The 15,866-nt window shown below is 42.7% G+C and overlaps 1 long non-coding RNA gene across 1 annotated transcript; it reads right to left on the bottom strand.

Annotated features, from left to right (window-relative positions):
- Window positions 1-3,576: 3,576 nt before the first annotated feature.
- Window positions 3,577-8,879, bottom strand: LOC147653808 (uncharacterized). Its single transcript, XR_015285792.1, has 2 exons — window positions 8,616-8,879; window positions 3,577-8,514 (listed from the first exon to the last, which is right to left on the bottom strand). It is a non-coding gene; the product is annotated as an uncharacterized LOC147653808 (long non-coding RNA).
- Between the last annotated feature and the right edge of the window lie 6,987 nt (window positions 8,880-15,866).

Raw genomic sequence — 15,866 nt, 5'->3', positions numbered from 1 at the left:
GCATACAAGACATAGCCTTTCAAAGAAAAAGCTGATTAAGTCAATACCGATTTGCTGTGTGGGATATCTGAAGTGGCTTTCTGTAAATGCTCAGGAACAGACCAGCCATCCTCAGTACACAGCAAGTATTCAGGGAACTTCCAAGGTCTGCCCAAAAAGCAGATACAGGCAAAGGCCTGGTCTAGATGGGGCCTGTGCAGGTGAAGCTGTGGCATGATCTAGAGTTGTGTGCTTTGCAGGATTGTTATGTGGGAGGGAGTTGATTTTATATCTGTCCTTTATAGATGTGCAAATTAAAAACGTGCTGGGAGGCTGCCACTACCAGAAACACCATCCCCTGTAAAACAGCCAGGGCAGTTCTGACACTCATTTTGACAAGGATGAAATTCATCTACTGTACCGACACCACAGTCTTAAAATAGACTGTGACTGTTGCATGTAGGTAAAGCCTTATAAAATAAGAGCCTTGTTGCCCTTGTAAAATCATGGCTCAGGCCTGCTACTTCAGCTAAGTACAGCTAACAGCCAGCCCAGTAAGTTCCCGTGAGAGAGGAATTTTCACCTGTGTCAAGACTTCTACCCATGTGAAACATCTTCTATCCAGGAGACAAGAATATAAACATTGTTAGGGAGGAAAGTTTTTTGACAGATATATACACTAGCAACAACTAACCAATGAAGTAAGTTGCAATAAGTTACTAACCAATTGGAATTAAGCACAATGCCTTCAGAGAACCATATAAATATGAGCTGTGAAGAGTCAAGGTTGGCTATTGTGCATGAAGAAATAGGTATCTTGTCCATCTCTACTGCAACATGTGACTTAGCTGCCTTTTAGGTGACATTAATAAATTTCATCACCAAGCAAAGCCAGTGGAAATACCAGTTTCATCAGAGACTACAACTGGTATTAGCTCAGGACCTAACTTGAGGTGACTTCTGTGCTCTGAGTGTGATGAAGAGAATGGCTCCACTCCTTTCCAGCTGCCCTATCCCCAACCTCCCCTCTGTGGCACTGCTGGCACTTGCAGGGTGACCAGATCCCTGCTTGGCCACAGGAAGGCAAAAGCACATGCCCAGATGCCGTACATAGGAAGAGAAGGGCTGCTCCCTCACCCACAGCAGTATTTGTAAGGATCTGAGGCCAGTTCACAAATGAGCCCCTATGAAACATCAGGATTCAGGTATATCCCAGGTGCTAGACACTTTAATTATGGCTCTTAAACTTTAATGCACCAGACCTTGCTTAAGTCATTGCTGAATTCTGGGTTAATTTTTTTTTTTTTTTAACCTTCCTTTATGTCATACCAACCTTGTGCCTGAGCGAAGTCTGTAGTATTTGCTCTACTGTGAAGTTCCAGGTTGGGTAAGAAAGGACCTTCTGAAGATTTTATACCTTTGTAATGAGGGCGTGTCTGAAAACTGACTAGAGCAGAGAGTGGAAAATACACCCATCTACTTAGGAAATATTAGTGCTTTAAAATTTGCAGGAAAAATGTCACAGATCAGCCTACTGTCCTAGGATTTCTTACCTGTAGGGATGGGGTTTTGACTATCCCATTGTTCTGGATCCTCCCAGCTAAGAATAACATTGTTTTTAAATGTTCATAAACTTCATATCATTCCCATCCTCTACTGCAGAATCTGTCGTTGTAGAGAACAGAAAATCCAAGAAGTTTGTCAGGTCTTGAAAGTGTACTCCCACAAATAACCAACTTGTAAACATAACTCATAGCACAAGTACCCTTTGCTACTCCCTCCTTTTGCAGGGAAAATATTTTTATGGCTCTTGAGGAAGAAACAGTAGAGTCTGATCTAAATTCAAGGTTAGAAATCCTCTCTAATCCCAGATGCCAATCCCTTTTCCATGGAGAGTTCTCCCTTCGAAGAAGTGGGTCAGTCACTCAGCAGTTGGGGACATATCCCACCTGTCCTCAGTTTGTTGTAATCAAAATGTTTACATTGCTGTCAGGTGGCAGCAATCGCCACACAGCTCCACTTGCAAAGTCATTATTTGGCTTGTGAAGCTGAGACAAGAGTTGGTTATCCAAGACATGTTGCCTTGCTAAACAGAAATGACATTTTGCTCTATTTTGGTGTCTTCATCATCGGTGCCTGTGTTAGGCTGGGAAGTGCTAATAGCTGCTGTCAGGTGTGTTGCTAATCCAAAACTCTTCAGATTTCTCAATGGCTGTGCCAAGGACTTCTCAGAGTGCTCAGTTTGTAGCCTCTGAGTGAGTTAAGGTGGGTAGCAAAGAAAGTTGGTTTTGTGCATGTTTTCCTGAAGGACCAAAGAAACGCAGTTTTGGGAGTGTAGGCTTTGCTGTCATGGCACACTGGAAGGATTCTGATTAAGGAGCCTCTGCCTTTTGGTCCCATCACGTTCCTGAAATGAGGCTTCTTTTTAAAAAATAAACAAGTTGAAAACATAGTATTACCTAACTTGATTGCCCGTATTTTTGGTGTCGTGGAAGGAATCCAGTGAGACCCTAAATGCTGCACCTTTTCCCTCGTGCAGTGTGACTTCCTAAAGAGGGAAAGCACAATTTATATATTTATTTTTTACTTCAGGGAATCCAGACTGCAATCTGCCAGCCTGGGCTGAGGCTTATTTTACAATATGTGCATGAAAACCTTGTAACTGAGACTGGTATTATGCATATGGACTATAAACGATCAGCACATTTTTAGGTCAGATGGCTGCCGGTTTTTGAGAGGTAAATGTTGTTGAGTTCCTACCTTGCAATTTCTTACCAAAATCTAGTAGGTTGAATCTTAGAGCTTGATGGTATCTCTTAGCTCTCAGAGTCCCTTGGAAGGATTCCCTTATGCTGGTATATCCAAGTGGTACAAAGGAAGACTCCTTATTCCACATTTCCTTCACATTTCAACAGAAACAGGAAAATCAGTATGTGTTACCCATTTTTGCACATGTGTAATATTGACAAGTTTTTAGTACTAAGGTAACACAACCCAGAAGTTAAGAGAGATGTCGATAAGGGAAAATTTTAGCCTGAAAAAAGGGAAATTCCTCCAGTTTTACCGAATAGGATCATATTAAAACCCCAACCTTATTTTCTGAACACGTGCATATCTCTGCCAAGCCTCACAGCCTCTTTATGGCAACTTTTTCCTGGAAAGAGAAGGTAGCATGAACAAGGCTTTATTATCTGTTACTGCAGTTTAAGCAGCATGAAGGAGAGCCAATGTTTGACTCAGTGAAACTCTCATCAAATTATATATGAAGTTCAGGGCAAAATTCATCTGCTGCGGAGTTGTTTAACCTGTTTTTTTTTTTTTTCTCTGATAAAACAGATACCATCAGTAAAAATTATTTTGTGTTTGCATAGAGCTGGTAGCCAGAAAGTGTTATGCTTTTAATTTTAAAAAATAAAAGTAATTTTTCAGGGGAAAAATAAAATTATGATCCACAGATAATCAGTAACCAGCCAAGAATATTTTAACAGTTACTACTTCATTCAGTCATAAGATGATAAGTTTGAGATCTTTCACGGGAAAACTGAAAATCGAACTGCAATTACAGTAAATTGCAAAAACCAAGATGGCTTGTAATGATTTATTTTTAAAAGACAGTGCTTTTCTTGGTGTGCATAATATGCATTTCTCTGCAGCCTATAATATAAGTTTATCAGATAAGTGATTTTCTTTAGGGAAAAATTATAAGCAATCTGGAAAGGAAGAAGAGATTAGCAGTTATCCTTGATCAGTTCCTTTCTGTGCCTTTGAGCAAGAGAGGTAACCCTCCTAGCTCCTATTTTCCAGCTGTAAAATGGGGGTAATAGCTCCCCAGAAACAGAGTGACTCCTGTGAGGGTGAATGCATGACAGGCTGTATGATCCACGAGCAGTGGAGGACCATATGGACCTGAAGACAGATTCCACCATGGCTGCCTTCTCTACATTAATTTGTAATAGCAGGCTTATTCTTTCAATTAAACCCTACAATCACATTTCTGCCAAGTTCAGTGTTGCCTCCAGTTTCAGCAAAACTTCACAAGCTGGAACACTGCCTACAGCTGACAGTGACATTTAAATGCGAGAAAAATCAAGCTTATGCATGGCCAAACCTTCTATAATCCCAGGCCTTGTCAGCCTACAGCATGGATTCTGGTTTAAACAAATAAACACCCAGCTCATTTTCACCTGACCTTGGAAGAGTTTGCATTGCCTTAATGTTCTGCTCTGAGTCCCAGGTGATACCTTCTGGGATTACGAGTGTTCAGAAGCAAATTAATGATACCAACATCAGGCATCTGGGCACAGTGCTATGTTTTTGCACAAGAGTGTCCGTCCATTTTAAGCCCTTCTCTGTGCATGGGGACCAAACACAACTTGAACCTCAGCAGAGGAAGGCAAGTTGCAAGGAGGGCTTTGGAGTCCACTCCAGAAATGTCCACTGGAGTCCACTGTTCAAGTCTAGTGGCCATAATTTTTGCATATGCCCTTTTCCTAACTGAGGACCAATTTGCAAATACAAAGTTCTTTTATGTCACTAACCAGTGCAGAGTAAAAGAATCCACACAGGTGAGACTTGAAGAATTTACTGTGTTTAGCTTTGTGATCTTGACCCAAGCCCACACAACAGGGAAGCCCTGCAGCCATCTGTGGAAAAAACAACACTTTAGTTATTGCTTCAGAGAGAAAAGACAGACCTGAGCTGCAGTTCAGTGACTTATCCAATATCTTTCAGCTCCAAAACCGCCTGGCTGCATGTGCAGCTCGTAACTGCAAGAGCCTTGTGGTGTGAGTGTGTGTTTGTGAAGAATTGGGCACTGTGGTCTCCTGCCTGGCCAGCTGAAGATGTGGTCAGGCTGGCTCTGCTCAGTGTGCCTGCAGGAGAATCCCCTCCACAAGGAGGTTATTCTACAGCTGCCTTCTTGCCCCTTTATGTGTCACCACAAGTGTTAAAGTGACCAGATAATCTCTGGGTGTACAAGATGTGGTAAAGTGGCTCAGACACACAGAGCAAGACTCATGTTTGGCCTCTTCCTGCTCACAGTGAACTGTTTTTGTTGCTTAAGCACACAATGTAATGCTGGTTTGAAAGAAAAAGGGGGGAAAGAAAAAAAAAAAACCAAAAAGGTTTTTCTGTGACCTCCATTGCAGAAGTAAGAGCTGGCACTTGCCCTGGAGCCACTGCAGTCAGTATCTATTACGTTCATGTCTGTATCTTGCTCCTGCTTTTGCTTTTCCAGGTTAATGCGATTTTCAAATGCCTGAACTGCAGGAACATTTGTTCCCTGATAAAACACTGAACTCCCAACTTTTCTTCCTTTAGCTTGCCTAAACCCTGCCTTGTCTCCAGCAATCATGTTGTGACCCCTCTGATTTCCACAGCCAGAATGACTCTAGGTTCTTTATCACAATTCCAACTGTGAGCAAATTCTTTAAACTTGAGATGCCTGCTTGGATCTTTCTTCTACCTGAGAAAGATGTCCATCAAGGGCTGTGTGCAGTTCTCCCCTCCCCTAGAAATTGTGGGGAATGAAAGAAGTTGTTTTCCATACACAAAAGAAAAACAAAATAACCATGCATATTTTCACTTCAAAACAGCTTCCTCTGAGTAAATACAACACCGCAAAGAGAACAGCAAAGCTTCTGTGAGGAAGCAATGGATTTTTAGACCTGCTGCACATTATCAACCTTCAGCCCTGCTTACAACCCAAGTGTGACATACTGTGCTCTTATGCCTGTGCTTAGGGCATTTCATCAGTGCAGACAGACGGCTGCAGATCTGCCAGCGAAGCTGCATTTGGTGTTTACACAGTAAAACCATACCTGGCCACAGCCCCGCACAGGAAAAGTTGTACAAGGAAAAGCACTTTTTTTTTCTTTTCTTTTTTTTTTCTTTTTTTTTTTTTCCTAGAACAAGGGAGTCATTTGGGGCTTCGGTTGGCATAGCTATGCTGGAGAAATCACAATTCACCATGCTCCTAGTTGGCATTGCTGTTAGCAGAAGTTTGGAACGGAGTCCTAGTCTCACAGGACTCTCATAGCTCAGGAAGAACAGATTGCCTTTAAACTTACTGATCCCAGGCGACTCGGGCCTTTGGTGTTTTCTTGACAGCCCTGGGAGCTTGTGTGAGCTAGAACAGGCTTTGCAGAGCTTTTGTAATGTACTGTGATTTGTTTTAAACTAGAATATCCTTCCTTCATCTGTAACTGCTTCTACCACATTACTTTTTGGAGCAGAGGGGAGTACCTCTCCAGAAGGTAATTTGTAACCATTTTTGCTGTAACCCATAACCACTTATTTATCTGATAGGAGAGTTTGCTCTAGGTTGGGAAATTTTGTTCTGGTTACCTTCCCAGCTTTAAATGGGGTGCCTCCAAACAAAAAAATATTCTCTTTCCCTTGCCATCCAGCACCCTGACTTCTTTAAAAAAAAAAGGCAAAACCAAATACAGAGAACAGAGGTAGTGTATTTCAACATGAAACCTTCTATATAGGTCCTGCCAAGAAATACAACAGTATTAATTAATTTTGTACTTATTTAAAAGCTTTAGTACTATGTTCCTTCCAAACCAAACAAAAACCAATATAAAATTCCTCTTATACTGAAATAATGTACAAAAGGGAGCATTTGGGACAGTCTACCTAAGAGTGGACCACAACCACCATCATCTTAATCCCATGAGTGCTACCTTGTAAGTTTAGTTTCTTACACCACATTCTCTGTTTTTTTATTACTACTCCCCAGATTATTACCAGCAGTACTCAGAGTCATAACAAAGTAATTTTTAATTCTTTACTGTTTGGATTTCAGCCAAATTCAGCCTTTCTGATGGCCTGTTCAGTGACATTTTTCTGCTGGGAGGAGTCAATGTGCAGGTGTCCTGTCATTCCTCCACTTTTGTGTCTCTTCATCCCACAGGGGGCCCTAAGGACCACCACTCTTTCCTTGAGTAGAAGTAGCAACCACTAACAGGCTGGGACCAATTTTCCACTGCAATCTGTCCTGCCTTGTCCTTTACATTGCTCTCAATTCCACCTGGCCAGTGGATGGCTGAGATTTGGCCCATAATAAAGTTGTGCTTGTACCATCTCTTCTCCTGGCACTGCTGACAGGACAATCTGATTGCCACTGCTGCTGGGCTCTGGGAAGAGGGAAAAAGGTGGGGATAGAACAGAGTCAAAGTCAAAGCTGTTAGAAAGGCTCAGGCTCAGGGCTATGTGAACCAGGCCATGTTCTCCCAACACATATTGGGAGACAAAAGTGGTCTCCTCGTTCTAGGGAGCAGTGGATAATTATCTGGCCTGCAGGATATTAAACTGAGGGAATCCCAGAGTTTCAAGGAGAACACACCTGAATTTGAACTATTTAATTCTTACTTTGATTTCTTTCTCCCCATTCTGTTATTTATAAGGAAAACCAGTTTTATTCATTTACAAAAAAGCAAGGAATCATTAGTGTGCTGATTATACAGTTTAAGTTGACTTTTTAATCAGTAATAAAGCTTAACCCAAAATCATGAGCCAGGTCTTAGAACCCTTCAGAACAACCTTAAAAGTCCTAAGGATATTTTCCAAAATAAACCAAACATCGCTCTTTCTGGGCTTTTCTGCTTTTAAACTGCCTGATACAATTATTTCACCTTTCATCTCCATTGTATGTGCTAAAAAATAATGTTTAAATATAATTTTTTCCCTTCTAAGGCATGTAGAGCTTTAGGAAAAAAGTTAACAGGTATAAGGGAACTGGCAACAAACACAGCTGTTTAGACTGTATCAGGGATATATTTTTTTCTAAGTTTGAGGATGTCCCAACTTTATGGCTGCAGACACTTCAAAGTGGTGTTGCTCATCTTTTTTTGTCATCTTTACCCTCTCCTTTTCTCAGGAATCTTTGCAGCCAGATCTATCGGAAACATCACAGTTAGACAACATGCTCCTGGTCTTTGCAGCTTGTGTACAGCAGCACTTTGATTTAGTGTTTTGAGATCTCTACCCATCATTTCTCCTAACTTTGTCCTCACTGCAAATCTTTGCATTTTTGTGGGAAAGACTGCAATAGTTGCTTAACGTAAGATGCAGAAATTAACATCACCATCATCTGGTGCTAACAATTAGCATCTCTTCAGGTATATTCAAAAGTTATCTATGGGACTCAGAAAAGATACAGCTTTTGCTTCTGTCGTGGAAAACCTAGACTCTTGATAATTTCAGAATTTTTGCTTTATTAGGGGTATATATTTGTAAATTATTTTATCCCATGCAGGGAAGTCCCAAGACCTTTGACAAAAAAATGACCCTCAGCATCACGTTTTCACAAACTTTTACAAACCAAGTCCGCCTCCCAGCAGTGACAATGCTGACCACTACTCTTTTCCTCAGGTTCTTGGGGTGCTCTTGGGTGCAGATGACTGGGGAAGATGCTTGCCTTGGAGATTACTCCCTTCTTTCACATCAGTTGCTCACAGTTGTAAAGGGGGTGCAGCCAGTGTTGCCGAAGGCTTGGGACTACAAACTGTAGAGCCCATCTTTATAGTTTGCCTGGGTCAGATATAAACACCAGAGAGAGATTAATACTGTAACACTTCAGGGCAAAATTAATCACATAATTATACAAATATTACAGGAAAGCTGATCCTCACAATATTTCCAGGCTGAAGAAATTAGCTGGGGACACATCCCGAACTTATAGTTGTATTTTTCTGGGAAACCGCAATGCTTTAAGCATCAATTCAATATAGAATTGTTTCTGGCGGCCGTGGGGCTGCTGTTGCTGGATTGCAGGAATCCCACAGCCGAGGCTCCCTTTGGAAAAGGGCTGTTGTCGCATCCTTCCCAAAGCAGCCTTTTATTAGTCAGCAATAGATGGCGCTCAGTTTCCACCTGTCCGACGCCGTCAGGCAGAAAATGTATTTGAAGTAATTAGGGCTGCGAGATAACACTTAAAAGGGTTACTGCTGAAGTTGATGAAAGTGTGTGGGCATGGAGAGGCAGGAGAGCCAAGATGCTTCACCAGCTGGAGAAGTCTTAGGTGAGATAGTCTGGCTGCCAGAACAGGCTGCCAAGATAGTCAGAGGGAAGGAGCCAGGAACTGGAGAACGATTTGCAAATTCTTGAGAACAGCTATCGCGATCCCCGAGCTGGCTGGGTCAGGTAATGCCTGTCATTATCAACGATTGAGGATCCCAGGCCAGACATGTTAAAATTCCGCTTGGGATTCTCAGTCTAGTTGTTGGTTTGTCACGAAGTCCCCTGGGATTAACCCATTCCCCAGCTCTGGCTATGCTGGGGCTGTGTCAGAGGCAGTGAGGCTGGGCTGGCAGAACCACAGAGAAGGGCTTCAGCAGCTTTGTGCCAGTCCTGCTGGCTCATCAGCCCATGGCTCTTGGCATTTACAGGTGTGGGGGGCACACACAGCCATTTGTCACGTGAAGCAGAAGGGGCAGGGAAGGGGCTTCCCTACAGAATTTTGTGCTCGTTTTTGGTGGCAGCAGGGAGTACATTCACAGCGTAGGGCTCAGAGCTTGCAGCTTTCGTCTCACTCTTTTTCCTTTGTGTGATAGCTCAGCAGCCTGAAGGTGATGGGTACAGGTGAGGAAAAGGACGGGAACGGCTTATTGCAATAGCAAATCGCTCTTGTGCATGCTGTGGAAATTAAATTCATGCGAGGAGATGCAGTCCTGCTGGGAGCTGGAGCACAGCTGGTGCCATATGGCCTTCCCATCCCTGCTCCGATAGCTATCTTCACCTGGCTGCTCTGAGCAGCTGCCCACAGCCCCCTCACGGATTCCTTAATGCTGTGCATTCTGCCCTCGTGCAGGATCCTGCCCCACATCCCTGCTTCTTAAGGTACAGACATGGAGTTACTTAGAAAGATGTGGAGTGTGTTTGCCAGGACTAGCTGGGGGGTGTATCGCATGCTAGGCAGTTGTGGGTACCACGAGCCCTCAAACGCTTTGCCAAAATCAGATATACCATGCAAACCTTCGACAAACTAGTTTTCTTAAACAGTTTCCCTCCCCTGACATACCTAAACATACCTTGCAGGGCTCTTGTTCTTTCCCATCATGGAAAAATCTGTTTCTGCGTTTCCCAGAAGGCTTCTCCTCAGAGCTGTTTTGCATAATGGAGTGAGCTAAGTCAGAGTGTTTTGTGGATGATGGCTGCACTGTGCATGCTTTGCACTACACTGGCTTCTTTATTTGGTGGGCAGGAACCGGCACTGCAGGAGTCAAGGCGAGTAAGGGTGTGCAAAAAGAAAAGGAATAGCCCAAAAAATGAAATCCTGACCAGGAGGATGTGAATGAGACATGGAAGGTGTAGAAACACAGTGTCGAAGCAAGGAACGCAGGAAATTTTGCTCAGAGACACACCACTTGAAAATTTAAAGCAAAATGGAAATCATGTATTAACTTTGCAAAATCGTCAAAACTCGTCATATCTGACCCTGGGTTGCTCATCAGGAAGAACCAGACTGTGACTTGCCTTGTCTGAGGAAAGGCATCCAGGTTTATGAGGTTCATCTAGATTCCAAATCCTGCATCCTCCAAGGCAACTGAATATTGCAGGAGTTAAAAATCCTTCTGAATAATCCCCAGTGTTTTGGAATAAGACCATTCATAAGTTTGGTACCATTAAAGCAAATTTTGAGCTTGAAATGTGTAGCCTCAAAGTTTAAATGTGGGAGCTCTTTCGTCCCTCTCCTTACCTCTTGTCCTTTGATAGTGCCTTTCACCAAGGAATTCAGTTCTCTCTCCCTGTTTCTCTAGCAGAACTCATTTTTACAGCTGTGGTGTTCAGATTATTGCACCTCTGTTCAAAGATCTAATTAGAGGTGGTATGGTTATTATTATTACTGCTGTTACTACTACTGCTGCTGCTGTAATGGTATCTCTCTGCAGTACTTTGCAAAAGAAAATATTGCCATAGATTGAAGTTAAAGACAGTTGAAGGAGTCCTCCTGCCACCCACCCTCTGTTTCCTACTTGTGCTTGCAAAGCTGTCTTCTAGCAACACTCAGGAAGGGCCGCCTGTCTTTTTTGGCAAAAACTTAAAAGCCCCAATGCCAAAGGCAGTTAAAGGCTCTTCAGGGGCAGAGTTTTGTTTATGAAGACACCAGGAAGGCTGTGGTGCTTATCTGAGATTGTAAGACTCGTCTGACATTAAATGCAGGCCACTGCACCTCATTTGCCAGCCTGTGGTTTGGGGAACTCTTCTGTGGGGTTTGAGAATGCTCCTCTTCATGCTGGCAGCTCGTGCTGCTCTGAGGGGAGAAGAGGTGGCTGCTGCCACTGAGCAGCAGGGTGCTCCTCTGCTTTTTCATACCACCAGACAAAAGGTGTACAGAGCAGAGACTCAGACCCATAAATCTGGTATAATTAAAACACTGAATATTAATTGTTAAAAGTACTGTGAACAAAAAGGCTCTGAAATAGATATTAAAAAAAACAAAACAACCCACGGAGTTTTCAATTACTGCTAAATGAAGCAATAAATGCACATACAGTCAGGGATGTATTTTAATTATTATTCTGAGCTTCTACCTTATTAGTAATATACACTGTCTGGTGAGTCCAACAAGCTGCAAAAGTCAGAAAGGATTCTCCAGTGTCTCTCTTTTTCCAGAAGGTGTTGCTATTATACAGCTCTGCAACAGACTCACAGAGCACGGTGGAATAAAATGTGGCAAGGCTGGATAAAAAATGTAAACCATACTAAGTATATAGAATTCAGTCACAAGGATTTCTATTATGCAGGGAAAAGAGAGCCTTTAGTGTAGTATGTGTCCACAGTATAAATAGTTCGGCAAAATGTAAACACCAAATATTTCCACCGGAGTTCTTTGCAACCTCACATACAGTAGCTCTACTTTTCTTTTTCATTAAGGACTTCTTTTAATAAAGAGGCTTTTGTGGATCAAATTGGGAAAAATAGCAGCCACCTGTAACTTTTTTTAAACCCAACAGTACATACAGTACATCTATCAAAAGGAGAGGAATTTGAAACCTGCAGACTTTTTAAAGAAGCAAGTTCCACACATGATATAAAACAAATGCCATGTGTGCACCAAGCCAAGCAAATTAACAAAAGGGCAGGGGCACTTCCAATATTGCTTAAATAACTCAGGCTTAATAATGGGGTCTTTTCACACAAGCTCACAAAAGCTAAAATGTGTTTAAGAAGAAAAACATGCATTTTTATTGTATTGTGTGGCAAGAAACCTGATTTTTTAAAATTATTATTATTTTTTATTAAAAGCTATTAGCCTAAGCACATGAATTCTCTGTGGGGGTTTTGGGGTGAATGTAGCACCTTGGTGTAGAGCTGTTCTCTGTGAATAAAGAGTAGAGATTGGTTTTTTTGGACCACTGTGTATTGCTGGTCTGTCAGAAGTATTTTAGGCATCACAGAAATCGAGTGAGTGTTGCTTTGTTTGCTATCAGTGCTCAGGGAGAAGCCAAGTGTATGTGGGTGCAGAGAGTGATGCAGTGAGAGCCTGGTTTGTGGAGAAGCAGAACTTCTTCTGTTACTCTGAGAGCCAGGTTGGTGTCTTTGGATGCTCAGCAGCTCTGTGTGACAAACTGTGAAACATTTCCAAAGGTAGCACCTTTAGTTCGGGGCAAGTGTATTCAGTTAAACTATTCTTCAGAGTTAGCAAGTCCCTTATTTTTCACAGCCCCAGATAACTCATAAAACCCTTAGCACGACCTTTCAGCCTCAGCTCTTGTAGCTTGTGGTGAACTCTGGTGGTGCTACATAGAGATCTGGAGTCACCAGGGTTCCCTTACAAAGGAAAAATAGTATTTTTAACATGATCTTGCTAATGCTTTTCAGTTCAGTGGAGAATGACAAAGACAAAAAGATGGACCAAAAAAAAGGACAAAAAGATATCCAAAAATGACTGAGGCAGGAAATTTAGAATTACGTGTTGGTTGATATAATCAGTTCTTTGTATGGAACTGTTGGGGCCCTTCTTTGGTTGGCTTTGAATAAGCAACACAACATGTCACATTTTGCTTTTCCTGTTGTCCTCCATTTAAACTTCTCCATTTCCTATGGCCACATCAACATTAAAAGGTCTTGTGCATAATATATTTGTCATCCTTCCACATAAGAAACAAGGATCTCTACCACAGATCCAGCAGAGATGATCTTCTGTCCCCATGGTACAGAACTCTGTCTGAATACAGCATTTAAAATTCCCTTTGACTCCAGCCCTGTCTGATTGTGTTCAGCCAGAGATGAAATGCTGAGATATCGCTGTGCCAATGCTATGCTTGCCAGGTATCTGGAGCTGTTGGTGGCTTGCTCTGTGTCTCAGGTGTTACTGAGGCTTCTGCACCAACTGCTCAAATGCATTTGGCATTCAAGACATTCCAGAAATGCTCCAGAAACTCTCCAGGTGACATTTTGCCAAAGCCAGGGGCCAAAGGTGAGAACAAGAGCCACCTGCCCTCACCAGGGACTGTCACAGTAGGGTAACCTTGAGCAAACAGCTGGGCTTTATTGTGGTCCCTTTGTGCTTCCATAGTGTCAGCCAAGATTTGCCCTCTAGTTAAAAGTGCTTTGCAACCATTAACAAGTAACTTCAAGATTCAAGATTTTTGTTCCCCTTTGGAAAACACAAAGATATGTCAGGGAAACTGAGATGACCAAGAATCACAAAGTCACACCAAGGATGTGAATAGAAATTAATTCCCAGTTCCCAGTTTTTCCAGCCATGGGGTCTCTCTTCTAATTTATTCTTGGTGATCTCCTATTGTTTTGCTGTGAAATTCGAGCTTTTTGAGACAGAGGACATCACCTTTCTTTTTGCTTGTTACAGGCCTCACTAATTGCTCCCCGTAGGGACATAATGAGTGTCATGAGCATTACTCTTGGGTTGGACTCTCAGCTCTTTGGCTGTGTGCTTTCAGTGCACTTGAATTAGAGCCTGAACCTGGATTCAGCTCTGAATGCAACAGTTCAGCTGTACAAGCAGGTCAGCCTGGGCCCACCAGCTGAGTGATGCAGCTGGGCTGCCTGATTCCATTGCAATTCCTCAGTTTTGCTGGTCATTTTGGAAAGATGTGTCTCCATGTACAGGTTGCTGTGGCCCTTCCAGCTTACCTGAAGTGCAGATGTTATGGCTTCTGTCTGCTACAGTACTAAAAAGAGATTTCTCTTTATCAACTATTTTTGATGTATAAATTGCATCATGATATATCTGACATATATCTGTCAATCTAAATAATTTCATGTACTAGATGTGTTTGCACATCAGCCAGTGTAACTAAGCTGGTGGCTCTGCAGCCGGTTGAAATTTCGTTGTTTTTTTCATATGTACTTATTTTTATTTTTTATCATTTTTTTTAAACAAACAAACAAAAAATTTTAGCTTTAACTAAGAAAAAAGTGTCCCCCAGCCTCTCACCATATTCTTCAATAAGGGAAAGAAAGAAATTTAAAAAAAAAAGGAAAAAATACAGCAGTTAACAAAATTGCTTTAGACTGAAGACTCTTTAAAGAGCAGAACAGTTATTTGCAAAATGCTGTGATTTTTGAAGAAAAATCTGTTGTTTTTTTAATAACAAAACAGCCTTCAGGATAAAACATTGCAAGCAGCTTTCCTCCATTGCTATCTACACTGGTGCTGCTTTCCTGACCTGACTCTACATTACCTGCCTGCCTGGAGATGCAAGGAGCAGCCGCAGATCAAAGAGGGGTTACTGGCACTTTGTAACAGTAATTTTCAAAAACAGACAGGATGAATATTTCAAAGTCCTCTTCTGGGCACCTGAGTCACTGGATCAGACAGATCTCAAAACAACTCCTGATCTACCTGTAGCAATAAAAATGGGCCCTCTTGAATAGTCCAGGGACGGAGCAATCCCTGCTCTCCAGTCTGACCAGCACAGGTCACTGTTGTCTGTCTGTACCCTGTGTCTGGTGAGGAAGTTTGTTATGCCACCAGCTGTAGAAGCCAAAGGAAAACAATTGCATCACACAGGGATTTTATTTTATTTTTTATTTTTGGTCTCCTGTGCCAGGAAGGGCAGGCCATGCAGCAGTCATCAAGCCGCAATATGTAAGGTTTTGGTTTTTTCGGTGCTGAGCATCTGGCCAGAAGCCTGCACTGGGCCACTGAACCTGGTGTGTCCTAGTGCCAGCTGCTTGTGGCCTCAGTCTGCTGGTCAGCCACTGAGACTGTGTGGTTTTTAGGCAACCCAGATTGTAACAGGGCTTCTCTGGGGCTCTTCCCCTGGCATTTTCTAACGTAACCCTCACAGACAGTAGGGGAGACCCATACTGCTCTCCCTCCCCTAGCCTATACCCTTGTGCCACCTCTAGCAGCTCCTGCTGCTGCCCTTCCTGTCCCATCCTGACTATGGGAGCTTCTTTTGTGGCAGGGAGAGAGGAAGGGAAACCAGGAGGAAATTCAGCTATGATTTTCAATAAACAGACAGTTTTTGGGGAAATGGCCCATACGTGGTTTGCTGGCTGGATTCAGCAGGAGAGCCTGCAGTTAATCAGCTCTGCCTTTGCCACTAGGTTTCACAGCAGCTGGAGCCACATCCCAGAGGAGGCACAGATGATTCGGCTGCTGGACAAACAAGGAATTAACACAATAATATTAAGCAAGAAATATCACCATAAGCTCCTACTTCTTTGCCCTCTTCCTTTCCTCCCCTATGCAAAGCTGTATTAAAAACAGACCTTGGCTGGATGTTTAGGGAGGAACATTTGACACTGGGAGTAGTGTCAGGGCTTCTTTTGGCCAGGGCACAGCCGGGAAGGAGGCAGCAGAGTCTGTTCTGCTGTGCTGGGTTCTCATACATGGCCAGAAGCCTTCCCACCTCCAGCTTTTTGGCATGCTAGGCTGGAGAGAGCTCACTGTGTGCAGCCGTGGCGGT

The sequence above is a fragment of the Cyanistes caeruleus genome, chromosome 4 (genome assembly GCF_971803275.1).
Source record: "Cyanistes caeruleus chromosome 4, bCyaCae1.hap1.1, whole genome shotgun sequence".
Taxonomy (NCBI): domain Eukaryota; kingdom Metazoa; phylum Chordata; class Aves; order Passeriformes; family Paridae; genus Cyanistes; species Cyanistes caeruleus.
This window is presented reverse-complemented; position numbering and strand designations above follow the sequence as displayed.